This window comes from Rhinoderma darwinii, chromosome 12 (genome assembly GCF_050947455.1).
Source record: "Rhinoderma darwinii isolate aRhiDar2 chromosome 12, aRhiDar2.hap1, whole genome shotgun sequence".
In the NCBI taxonomy this organism is placed as follows: domain Eukaryota; kingdom Metazoa; phylum Chordata; class Amphibia; order Anura; family Rhinodermatidae; genus Rhinoderma; species Rhinoderma darwinii.
The window spans coordinates 47,750,209-47,764,361 of record NC_134698.1 but is presented as its reverse complement, the minus strand read 5'-3'; positions in this window follow the sequence as shown (position 1 = coordinate 47,764,361).

Here is a 14,153-nt window from a genome sequence, read left to right as displayed (position 1 = left end):
TGTGGTGGTCACCTTGATATGAATACCTTGCTATATTTTTCCTATAAACTTATTCAGGCACTAATAATCCTTCCCACCTGTGTGGGAAGTCATACATCAGCTTGTCGTTCTTTTATACAGACCTGATATTGCAAACAGGAACGTCCTGATAGAGAAACGAGGTAGAAACAACACGGCTGCTGGGGTAAGAAACCAAAAGTTGAATGCTTTAGAAAGTAAGTGGATTTCACTGCAAATAAAGACTAGGGATTGTATGTTACTATATAACTGTTCACCAGCAGACTTATAGTTGATGGCTGGAGTGATTCTTTATCTGTTGCAACCAGTGTCAGTGAGTTGCTGCTAAGGCAAATAAGGTCATGTAAAGCATCAAAGGGGGCATAGATGCACGACGAAAACGTAGTTCTACCACATTATAAATCACTAGTAAGACCGCACATTGAATATTGTGCTCAGTTTTGAGCACCAGTGTACAAGAAAGACATAGTTGAACTTGAGCTGGGTTGAAAGGCGGGCAACTTAAGTAATAAATTGAATGGTTGGACTGTAGTGGCCATGAAGATTATGAAAATATTATTAATATGATATAATCTCGAAAAAAGACGGCTGAAGGGTGACCTATTAATTAGGTAAAAATATATCAAAGGTCAAAACAGATTTCTGTCTAACAGATCTATATATACCCAGGACTGTAACTATAACAAGGAGGCATCCTCTAAATCTACACCAACATAGAAGGGGATTCTCTACTGTAAGAGCAGTGAGACTATGGAACGCTGTGCCAGAGGAAGTTGTCATAGTGAATTCACTAATAGAGTTTAAAAGGGGCCTGGACACCTTTCTTGAAAGTAACAATATTACAAGTTATGGGCACTACTGGATTACTGAAAAAGTGTAGTTGATCCAGGGATTTATTCAGATTACCATATTTGGTGTTGGGAAGAAATTTCTCATTAATAGGAGGCAATTTCCAACTATATCATAGGGGCTTTTGCCTTTCTCTGGATCAACATTGAAGGTAGAAACAGATGGACAGATTAGACGATGGACTACTTGTCGTTTTTCAACCTTACTATATTACTACAGAATGTATCCTACTTGACTTTCCCCTTCATGTGGACCACATCCTATTTCCAGCCTACATACAGGTCCTTTTTGTATATTTGTGTAATGATGGGGATAGGGAAACAGACAAGTGAGCCCTAATCTACCCGCCACTCAGTTCCTGTCTTCTTGCAACGACCCGCCCTAGGCGACGGGGTACAACTGGGCGACGGTCCCTACTCTCAATAGGTGCACGACAGACAAACAGACAAGGGTACAAGGAAGCAAGGGAAATGGGAAAGTTGCCCATGGAACCCGTGAGCAACAAGCGATGTGAACGAGCCGAGTCAAACCAGGAGATGAACGAGGTACCAATACACAGAGCAGAAGAGTGGTCAGAAAAGCCAAGGTCAATCACAAGCAGAGGATAAGTAGTTCAAGAAGCTGCAGCAGGGCCAGGAAACCAACAGAGAAGAATCACAAGCAAGGAGGAACAGGAAAGGCAGGTATAAATAGACAGAGGGCGGGAGCTAGCTCCGTCTGGCCAGGCTGTGATAGGCTCTCCGACTCCTAAGCCTGCCACCCTGAGTGGTGGAAGATGGAGTCAGTCTCACAGACATAGAAACAGGTGCAGACTGATTACCTATGGGCGTTGACACAGAAGCTGTGCCTGGCAGATCCTTTACAATTTGGAGATATATCCACAAGTGATCAGATATATTGATGTTTAATATAAAACAGATTGAACATTCCCTAACCAATCAACTTAATTGTATCCACTTGTATCCAATTGTAAAGAAATCTCTTTCAGATACGATCATCCATATGCGTGAACTATTACCATAGCAGACAAAGCAATTGCTCTGGAGCCCTGCTACCGAGGGGGCCTATTTTCACTTGGAGTGCCTGGAATATGGAAGGAGCAGTAACAAAAGGGAAAATTTAATTTGAAACAGTCCAGTTTTTTTGTGCGACTGTCCCACAAGCCAAACCACAAACGAGGCGATGCAGGCAGTGCGGCAGAGGGGCTTACAAAGTTTACCCTATTTTGGATTCAAATGTTTCTAAGTATGTAATGCTGATCCCAGGAAAACCAAGGAAACACTTCCAAGGAAAAAAGACACATGGTGAAGACTAAAATAATCATAAGCTTTTCATGTCCTTAACTCATTTGCTGCTGATCTGGGTTATGGTGGAGTGAGTCCCACTCTAAATTTTGCTATGGGGCTCCATGGTTACTTGTTACATTCCTGTTTTTTGTTTTTTTCCTTATGATCCCAAATTTTTTATGTTTTTTGACAAAATTGTACCATATAAACTTATTTTTGGAAGTTCTGGTACTTAGGCTAGGAGAACACCTTTTCTGGTGGCTACACTGTGATTGTGTGTCATTCATACTACACAAATGGTTTTGGTGGAGTGACACTTGCTTAGCAACTTGATTATAAGTTTTTGCCTTTGATATCTGACCCTTAGGCCGGATTCACACGAGCGTGTGAAGTTTGCGCGCGCAAAAATTGCAGCATTTTGCGCACGTTGCAGTTCCGTGTGTCATCAGTGAATGGTGCGTGGCTGCGTGATTTTCACGCATATGCCATTCTTATGACACGCGGTTTTGATGTTTAGAAAAAGAAATCAAGGAAGTACTTTTATTTCTTCCTTATTTTCTTTATCTACTGGGTGCGTGATGCGTGAAAAACGGCCAATTATAGGACATCTCGTGAGTTTTACGCAACGGACATACGCTGCGTGAAAATCACGGAGTGTCTGAACGGCCCCAATGACTAACATGGGTCCGTGCGACGCGCGTGATTTTCATGCGCGAATCATGGACGTAAAACACGTTTGTGGGAATAAGGCCTTAACACAACACCACTTTCGCCTTACATATAAGAGAAGGCCGTATTTTGCCTGTATGGTGTGGTAAATCATAAAAATTTATATGTATACTGTATATATATATATATATATATATATATATACATACATATATATATTCGACAAAAAGATCTTACAGCTCTGGTAGAAGGTAAAAAAGCTCATTTATTCAGTCAACATTAGTGCAACATTTAAGTCCTACAATAGTACCTTTCTCAAGCATAGGTAGTGATACACAGGTTCTTGGTGATTTAAATAGTCAATGTCTAATTAACCCAATCAATCTTATTTAAATATACATAAAAGTGCAAAGTGCAAAAATATAGTGATAAACTCATGATTTGAGGTATCAAAACATATAAACTTGATACAGAAAGTAAAAGTGATTACCTCATACATAAAAAACGTACAAAACAAATGTATAAAGTACATGATTAGTGCATCATCAAAAATTATACAGCTGATTCAGGGGTTGGAGCTGCAGGACCACTCACCAATCAGAAATACAAGTCTTCCTACATATTCAAATCCAGTTTGTTGATGTAGTTTAATGGAGTGATCATCACACGCTCCATTCAGCATTTACCCATCTCTGATGTGCATGCGTCAATCAACGAGACAGAAAGTATCATGTTGCAAGCAACAAGAAGACCTGGAAGCCTGATGTCGTCACCATGGTATCTGGTGCGCATGTCAAGGTCTAAAAAGTGTCTTATGTTCAAATAGCGAACGGACCTGGTTACAATACTATAGACACATCATCAAATCTTGTGATGTCTTACATAGTTCAAATGGGGCACAAAAGCAGGAATAGTAACTCCATAATACATAAGCTCAAAAGGGCGCAATGGTGGAGCTCAGGGCCGGCCACAGGTTTATGTGGGCCCTTGGGCGACACAGACTTAGTAGGCCCCTTTGCGGGGGAACCCACGGCGGCAGTGAAATTGCAGAAAACATGACTTTGTGCCCCCATATAGAAGTTAGACCCCCATAAATTTAGTGGCCTCTGTAGATAGTGCCACACAGCACCCCTCCCAGGTAGTGCCACACAGCCCCCCTCTCAGGTAGTTCCACACAGCCCCCACCTCCCAGGTGGTTCCACACAGCCCCCACCTACCAGGTAGTTCCACACAGCCCCCACCTCTAAATCTTACCTGGAGGTAAAGAGAAGCCACACTTCCATTCTGGAGTGGCATACAGGTTTACCTGTCCCTCGGCTCCTAGACGTGGATCCCATACACCTCCAGATGGGTGTCCCAAGATGGCCACCGCCGAAGTAAGGTGTACGCCGGGTTCCGGCGCATGCGCCATGCACTCCCCCGGCTTTGGTGCGGACTGCGCATGTGCGGGAACAGAAGTCTCGCGGGATCCCGGCGGATCAAGAAAGGACCACAAATCCGGGCCTACGACGCTGGTTAAGCTGCTTGACCCTGGAGAATTAAGGTACCTAACTTTCATTGTGATAATGTGAGAGGGTTTGCTTCCTTGAGGCCACTTACAGATTAGATTGTAAATTGTATGCCTCTTTTCCCAGACGGCATGTCCTGTATCTCAAGGGAAACACAAGAGGAAATCCAAGCACAATGCATGTAAAGATTGTCAGCAACCGTTGCCAGGAGATCGGGACCAGAGTTTCTGCTCCTCTTGCAAACCTCCTGAACAATCCCTCCATACTGAAGACGTGGGGGTTCTGTCCTGGTTTAAGGATCAGTTTACAGATACCTTTCAGGAGATTAAGTCGGTTGCTATGCCGAAAAAATCTAAAGGTAGAAAGCAGACGCCCTCTCCGCATTCTCCTTCCGAATAGGATATATCGGAGGATGATCTGGATTCAGAGGATTCTGATGAGAAACCACTAGATAATGTTTATCTGTTAGATAAAGACAAGGTCCCGCACTTGCTGAAAGCAGTCAAACTGACCATCGAGATTGATAAAGATGTGTCTCATAAACCCAAAAAGGAACAACTTTATTATTTTCCGGTCAACAAAGACAGAGACCTTCCCTCCCATCCAGTTATTACAGATTGGGTCCAGAAGATTGGGATAAGCAGGAGAGACGTATCGATCAAGGGGCCAGGTTTAAACTCACCTAAAAAACAGATCCCAAGTTCAGTTATAACTGGGATGTTCCGCCCAAGTTTGATCTGGCTGTCGCCAGATTATAAAAGAAATCTGTGTTTCCTTCAGAGGAATCCTCACTCTTAAAGGATCCAATGGATCGCAGAGCGGATTCTATATTAAAAAAAGCCTACTCATCGTCGGTTGCGGCGTGTAAAGTGGCATCAGCCTCCATCCCGGTTGCCAGAGCCCTTCGTACATGGCTTAGTCTCAGAAAATCTAGAGGACGGCGTACCGAGAGAGAAGATCTTACATAATATCCCTGTCATGAAAGCAGCTGCAGAGTTTTTTTGTGACGAACCGCTGGATGTCTTGAAGTTTACTTCTAGATCCCTGGCTCTCTCTAATATGGCGTGTAGAACCCTTTGGATCAAGCAATGGACAGGGATGTGCCATCCCAGAATCATTTCTGTTCCCTACCATTTCATCCCTCTTCTCTCTTTGGCCCTCAGCTGGAAGACATCCTTAAGTTGATAAATGATGAAAGAGGGATTTCCTTCCGACGCCCTCCAAAGAGGCCGCCATTTAAAACCGTTCCAAAAGGTCCCCTAAGGGTCAAAAATATTTTCATGGGGGTGACAGGCAGTGTAGGTTCAAAAGCTAGCAGGAGGGTAACCCCTCCTTCAGGAAGAAATCCCCCTTTCAAAGAAATCCTAACTTATGATGCCAAGAGAGAGGAGTGTCCAGTAGGTGGAAGGCTTGGAAAGTTTGTTCACCTATGGCTAAAAACGTCCGCAGACGCCAGGGTCAGATCCACCATCCAGAATGGCTACTCGTTGGAACTAAACACCATTCCAAAAAACTAATTCTGTATAAACAGGGGAAGAAATCCAGTGGTTCTCAGTCTCATTCAAGACTTCATAAGGAAGGGAGCATTGGAAGAAGTCCCGTATCATCTGTGGTGTCAGGGAGTGTACTCCCCTAACTTTGCCGTTCCAAAAAAGGAAGACAAGTGGCGGTTAGTGATAGATTTGACATACCCGAACCAGTTCTTTGTAAAGAAAAAGTTTGAAATGGAATCTATACAATCAGTCATAAATATTATCCAAGAAGGAGATTTTCTAGCCACTATCGATCTGCAAGATGCATACCTTCATATCCCGGTCCTGAAGAAACACAGGAAATTTCTTCAGGTAGCAGTTCTTCTTCATCATCAAGTCTTACATCTTCAGTTCACCTGCCTGCCCTTTGGGATAACATCAGCGCCCCGAGTGTTTACGAAGGTAGCGGTGGTACTATCTGCAGTACTACGCATTAAAGGGATCTTTGTATGTCCTTACCTGGACGATTGGCTGGTGAGAGGCCCGTCAGAAGACATCGTTACAAAGCACCTAAAAGTCACTCTAGACATGCTCAACTCATTTCATGATAACCCTCCAAAGGTCTCATCTAACACCATGCACCGGGTTGAAGTACTTAGGCTTCATGGTAGACACACAGAAAAGGTCACTGACATTGTCCAGCGACCGGATATATTCTATCCGTCAGGGAGTTCAACGACTAATATCACTGAGTCACTGCTCTATCCGTCAGGCCATGAGAGTGTTAGGCCTTCTAACATCGGCTATCGAGGCGGTACCCTGGGCAAGGGCACACATCCGAATTTTACAATCCAACATAGTAAAAAGTTGGGACAAGGAAATGGTGTCTCTCGACACCCTAATGTCAATGTCTCCAGTGGTGGCTGGTACCCTACCATCTTGATCGAGGCAGATATCTGAGACCAGTTCATCGGATACTCCTCACTACGGATGCCTCAGGTTGGGGTGCATATGTGGGAACATCATGGGTGCAAAATAAATGGTCCAAATACGACAGCTGCCTTTCATCCAACATGAAAGAGCTCAGGGCGATCAAACTAGCCCTATTACACTTTCAGACTGTACTCCATCGTCACGATGTCCAAATTCAGTCAGACAACCTCCCCGCAGTGTTTTATGTAAACAAGCAGGGGGGCACCAGAAGCAATTCCCTCAAAAAGGAATGCAGTCAGATCATGCGGTGAGCAGAACACAATCTGAGATCAGTCACCACAGTTCACATTCGAGGGGTGTTGAATCTGAAAGTGGATTGGCTGAGCAGGAGGCGGATTCACCCAGGAGAGTGGAGCTTGAATCCGGAAGTCTTCCTTCAAATCACCAGGAAGATGGGCAAACCATCTTTAGATGTCATGGCAACCGCAAATAATACCAAATTAAGGAAGTTCTGCTCCCTCAACAGGTCGGATCACCCATATGCCATAGACAGTCTATCATTGAGTTGGGAAAAGACCTTCATATATGTCTTTCCCCCCATTCCTCTCATTCCTCGGGTATTGAGGAAAATAAGGGTGAGAAAGTGAAGGCCATAGCGATCATCAGGGCCGGCCCTAGGATAGATGGCGCCCCACCCCATCATTAAAAAAAAATGGCCCATAAAAAAATTATAATGCCTCTTTAGTGCCCCCATACAGTTTAATAATATATTTTAATAATATAATATATTACAACCCCTTCAAGGACACAGTATTTTGTCCTCTAATTGTGCCCACAGTATTATTCCATCTGTAGTACCCTACACAGTATGTGGGTAGCGCCACACAGCCCCCTTGTGGGTAGCACCACATAGCCCCTTGTAGGTAGCACCACACAGCCCCCTTGTGGGTAGCACCAGTCACCCCCCTTGTAGGTAGCGCCAGACAGCCCCCTTGTAGGTAGCGCCACACAGCCCTTGTAGATAGCGCTACACAGCCCCCTTGTAGATAGCGCCACACAGCCCCCTGTAGAGTGCGACACACAGGCCACTGTAGGGAGTGCCACACAGCCCCCTGTAGGGAGTGCCACACAGCCCCCTGTAGGGAGTGCCGCACAGCCCCCTGTAGGGAGTGCCGCACAGCCCCCTGTTAGGAAGTGTCGCAAAGACCACTGGTAGGGAGTGCCACACAGCCCACAGCCCCCTGGTAGGGAGTGCCACACAGCCCCCTGGTTGGTAGTGCCCCACAGCCCCCTGGTTGGTAGTGCCCAACAGCCCCCTGGTTGGTAGTGCCACACAGCCCTCTGGTTGATAGTGCCCCACAGCCCCCTAGTTGGTAGTGCCCCAAAGCCCTCCTGGAGTGGAATCCCCGGTCATAGAGTCTGCAATGCTGTGACCGGGGATTCCGCTTCAGGAGTTTCCCCTGATGTCACTGTCCATATATGGACAGAAACATTAAGCAGCGCTCCAGGAGCGGAATCCCCGGCCACACGGGGATTCTGCTCCTTCAGGGAGCTACAGTGGCGCTAGTAGACAGCAGAGCAGGGAGATACCTCCCTACTCTGCTATAGTGTCCCTCTGTAGATAGCAAACCCCCCCCTTCCAGTATATATAGCGCCACTGCAGCTCCCTGAAGGAGCGGAATCCCCGTGTGGCTGGGGATTCCGCTCCTGGAGCGCTGCTTGATGCCTCTGTCCATATATGGACAGTGACATCAGGTGAAAACTCCTGAAGCGGAATCCCCGGTCACAGCATTGCAGACGCTATGACCGTCCATTCCACTCCAGGAGAAGCTCTTGTCGTCTGCGTCCATGACGTAATTGGCTTCTCCTGGAGTGGAATCCCCGGTCATAGAGTCTGCAATGCTATGACCGGGGATTCCGCTTCAGGAGTTTCCCCTGATGTAACTGTCCATATATGGACAGAGACATCAAGCAGCACTCCAGGAGCGGAATCCCCGGCCACACAGGGATTCCGCTCCTTCGGGGAGCTACGGCGCTAGTAGACAGCAGAGCAGGGAGATACCTCCCTGCTCTGCTATAGTGCCGTCGCTACCGCTACCGCTATGGCTGCTACAGCGGTAGCGACGGCCACTAAGTGAAGATGCGCCTGGTTGGAAAGGCGACTGCAGTTAGTGTGTGTATCCCCGCTGGTAGTTGCACACACCCGCTGGCGCCCCTCTTGCAGTGTGGCGGCTGGCGCCCTGTGCGACCTCACTGGTCGAACATATCTAAAACCGGCCATGGAGATCATTCCTCATTGGCCCAGAAGGGCATGGTTTCCATTCGTGTTGAATCTCTCAAACGGTAACTTCTGGAAACTTCCATTAAGTGCAGATCTCCTGCTACAGGAGGGTTGGTTTCATCCCACGTTAGACAGGTTACAGTTAACGGCATGGAAACTGAACGACAGTCTCTAAAAATTAAGGGCTTCTCTGATGAGGTAGTCAATAACTTATTAGCCACTAGGAAACTGGCCAACAGGGAGCAGGTGAGAGTCTATAGTTCTATAGGTACCTGTGGCAGCTCAGACAGCAGCAGGGCAAGCTCGGCTGGGACTAGGTAACAGGAGGACGTCAAGCGAGATGAAGCAGGTCAGATATGGATGCAGCACGGCACGACTTTGGCACAGCTTAGGAACTGGAACTGGAACAGTGACTGGAACAGGGAATACCCTAGGAGGCCATCACAAAGACAAACTAGAGAGTCAAAGTTCGTGCACAATGTCCGATGCGTGCGCTGCCCCTTTAAGAGCGGGCACGATTGTGCACGCGCTCACCCTACGGGATCCGGCTGAGGTGAGTGGTCGCGAGCGCTGGCGTCTCCTGAGGAGGAAGCTGGGGCTAGCGCTTGCCGACTCGCGGCTTCAGCTGTCAGGAGGGGAACGGAGCTGACAGCCCGTAGCCACGGACATTACAGTATCCCCCCTCTTACACACTCTCTTCTTGGGACCAGAGCGAGAGAGAAACTTCTTCAAAAGAGCAGCAGCATTGAGGTTCTCCTCTGGCTCCCAGGAGCTTTCTTCAGGACCAAACCCCCTCCAATCCACCAAATAAAAGGTCTTTCCTCTCACTTTCTTTGGTGTCCAGGATCTCCTTAACCTCAAAGGTCTCTGAAGGGCTGCTGGAGTTGGCAACCACAGGGCTAGGAGCCTTGGTGTAGGGGTTCAGGACCACCGGCTTCAGGAGAGATACGTGGAAGGAGTTGGGGATCTTGAGGGTAGGAGGCAGCCGAAGCTTATAGGTGACAGGGTTGATCCGCTGCAGGATCTCAAAGGGTCCGAGAAACCTGGGGGGAAACTTGCATGATAGCACCCTTAGTCGGATGTTCCTGGAAGACAGCCAGACCCTTGTGGCAGGAGGAAACTGAGGAGGTTCTCATCTCCTTGTGTCAGCCTTCCGTTTCATGCGGTCGACTGCCATTAGGAGGGAGGATCAAGTCTGCTGCCTAATCTTCAGAAAGTCTCTAAACGTGGAGACAGCCGCAGGCACCTCGGAAGTATTGGGTACCAGGAGAGGGATTCGTGGGTGCTGGCCGTAGACAATGAAGAACGGTGTATTTCTTGTGGACTTACTGGTGTGATTATTTTATGAGAACTCTGCCCATGGGAGCAACTGCATCTAGTCATCATGTTGCTTGGAAATGAAGTGGCGTAGGTAGTTCTCCAAAATCTGATTAATCCTCTCGACCTGACCATTGGACTGAAGATGGTAGGCTGATGAAAAGTCAAATTTCACACCGAGGAGTCCGCAGAGGGCTCTCCAGAACTTCGAGGTAAACTGAACCCCCCGATCAGACACAATATGCTGCTGCAAGCCGTGCAGGCGGAAGATGTGTTGGATGAACAGCTTGGCCAATTGAGGAGCAGAAGGAAGACCGGTCAGAGGAACAAAGTGGGCCATCTTCGAAAATCGATCCACCACCACCCAGATAGCACTGCATCCAGCAGAGAGAGGCAGGTCCGTAACAAAGTACATAGCTATATGCTGCAAGGGAGCATTGGGAACAGGCAATGGCTGGAGCAGACCAGCAGTTCTGGAGTGAGCGGCCTTATTGTCTGCACATACAGAACAGGCAGAAACGAAGTCCATGATGTCCTTGGGCAGCGTGGGCCACCAGGAATGATGAGCAATCAGATCCCGGGTCTTAGGGGCCGCTGCGTGACCTGCCAGTCTAGAGGAGTGTCCCCAGCGGAGGATTCTTCCACGATCAGCCAGGCGCACAAACGTTCTCCCTGGAGGAATGTCCCCAACTTGCAGGGGATTGACAGAGATAATGCAAGACGGATCGACAATATTCTGTGGACTCTCCAAGGTGTCTTCCGTCTCGAAAGACCTGGACAAGGCATCGGCCCTCACATTCTTGTCGGCCGGGCAATAATGAAGCTTGAACTGAAACCTAGTAAAAAACAGTGACCACCTGGCCTGACGAGGGTTCAGCCATTGGGCCATCTGGAGGTAGGTCAGATTCTTGTGGTCTGTAAAAATTAGGATCGGATGAGCTGCGCCCTCTAATAGATGTCTCCACTCTTCCAGAGCCAATTTGATGGCTAGTAACTTCCGATCCCCAGTCAAGTAGTTGTGTTCTGCGGAAGAGAAGAGCTTGGAGAAATATCCACATACCCTTGACTTGCCCTTGGGACCTCTATGGAACAAGAGTGCACCAGCACAGAGGATGTGTCCACCTCCAATGAGAACTGCAGAGAGATATCCGGATGATGGAGGATAGAGGCTGACGTGAAGGCACTTTTCAGGCTGTTGAATGCGGACTCTGCCTCGGGAGTCCACACCTTGGCGTTCATACCCTTCTTAGTAAGGTTAGAGATAGGAAAAGTCAATGAGGAGAAATTCGGAATAAACTGCCTATAAAAATTAGCGAATCCCAGAAAGCGCTGTATGGCCATCAAGCCTTGAGGACGTGGCCATTCCAGAACAGACTTTACCTTCTCAGGATCCATCTCAAGACATCGATTCAAGACGATGTAGCCCAGGAAGGATAGCGGATCTCTGTCAAACACACACTTCTCCAGCTTGGCGTACAGACGATTCTCCCTTAATCGCAGCACAACTTGACGGACATGTCTCTGGTGCGTTATAGGATCTGGAGAAAAAATCAAGATGTCATCGAGGTAGACTACAACACAAACATAGAGGAAGTCACGGAAAATATCATTCATAAACTCCTGGAAGACCGCGGGAGCATTAGACAGGCCGAAGGGCATTACTAGATACTCATAGTGTCCATCACGGGCGTTAAATGCAGTCTTCCATTCATCACCCTGGCGAATCCGGACTAGGTTGTAAGCCCCACGCAGGCCTAGTTTAGAGAAAATCCTGGCACCACGTATACAATCAAACAGTTCAGAGATCAGTGGCAACGGATATTTATTCTTTACCGTGATCTGGTTGAGATCTCTGTAGTCAATACAAGAACGAAGAGAGCGATCTTTCTTTTTGATAAAGAAGAACCCGGCTCCTGCCGGGGAGGAAGACTTCCATATGAAGCACCTCCCAAAGTTCTCTTTCACATAGGCGGACATGGACATAGTCTCTGGCAAGGAGAGAGGATATACCCTACCACGGGGAAGGGATGCACCAGGAATCAGTTCAATAGGGCAGTCATACGCCCGATGTGGAGGCAATGTCTCCGCCTCCCTCTTGCTGAAGACATCCGAAAATGCAGCATAATAACTCGGCAATCCAGCCAATGACCGAGGCAGCGAAGGCTGAGCCGAATGAATCTGCACCAGGCAACGACCTTGAGACTGCACCATTGGTGAACCTCTCCAGAATTCCAGTCCAGGACTGGGGCATGCAGTCGGAGCCAAGGCAGACCCAGCAACACAGGGTTAACAGCTTTGGACAGGACATAGAAAGACAAAGGTTCGGAGTGAAGGGCTCCCACTTGGAGCCTCATCAGCTTGGTCACAGCTATAACAGGATCTGGCAGAGGTAGTCCATTCACTGAGGCAACTGTCAACGGGCTCTCCAGGGGGGGTAGTGGGCAATTGCAGAAGGTCCACCAGATCTCTGCGGATGAAATTAGCAGCGGATCCAGAATCCAGATACGCAGAGACCTGATGCGTTTTCTCGCCGGACACTAGGGTCACAGGTATGGACAATTTAGATGGAAGTCCATCTTTACCCAAGGTTGTCACTCCTAGCAACCCTAGGTTTTGGAATCTTTGGGGACACAGGCGCACAAGATGGCCATTGAGACCGCAAAAAAGACAGAGTTCAGATGTGCGTCTGCGTTGCTTCTGCTGGATAGATAACTTATGCTGGTCCATTATCACAGACTCTTTAGGAGGATCGACATCTCAGCAGGGGTTGTTGCAAAGTAGGAACCAAACTGGAGCGGGCTCCCTCCCTTCGAACATCTTGGAGGCATTCCCGGGTTCATATATCAATCCGGGCGGCCAGAAGGATGAGGTCGTCCAGGGTAGACGGCAGATCTCCGGCGGCAAGTTCTTCCTTAATTCTGGAAGCCAGTCCATGCCAGAATGCAGCCACCAGAGCCTCATTGTTCCATAACTGTTCTCCAGCCAGGGTGCGGAAGTGGATGGCGTACTCACTGACGGAGGTGTCTCCTTGGCGTAGGTCAATCAAAGATACCACTGCAGATGAGACCCGTCCAGGCTCCTCAAATACCATGCGAAAATTCTGGAGGAAGGCTTGGAAGTCACGAGTCTCTGGGCCTTGTTTCTCCCAGATAGGGTTCGTCCATGCAAGGCCCTTGCCGGTGAGGAGAGAAATGATGAAAGCGACCCTTGTGCCATCGGATGAAAATGTCTTACTATACAGGCTGAAGTGGATCAGGCACTGGTTCAAAAATCCATGACAGGTACTTGCTTCTCCATTATAGTGGTCAGGAAAGGCAAAGAAACACGCGGGTCAACACTGCCAAGAGGTATAGTAGGAGGAACAGCAGCTTGTGCCTCCTGCCGACGTGCAAGGATGTTCAACGCCTGGAGGACTTGGTCTTGTCGAGACCGGAGGTCCAGCATATCCGCACGCATCTCCTGTGACGTCATCATGGTCTTGAATCGACCAGCGGGGTCCATGGCCTGAGCGTACTGTCACGAAGGGTCCGTGGACCCACTGGGCCGTACCGCCTTGGCGGTAAGGCAGCTGGCCAACAGGGAGCAGGTGAGAGTCTATAGTTCTATAGGTACCTGTGGCAGCTCAGACAGCAGCAGGGCATGCTCGGCTGGGACTAAGTAGCAGGCGGACGTAAGGCGAGGTGAAGCAGGTCAGACGTGGATGCAGCACGGCACGACTTTGGCACAGCTCAGTGCTAGACCAGGACGGTATGGAAAGTTAGTATTTGGAAAAGGATCAGGGAACACACTAGTAGGCCACCACAAAGACAAATTAGGGAAC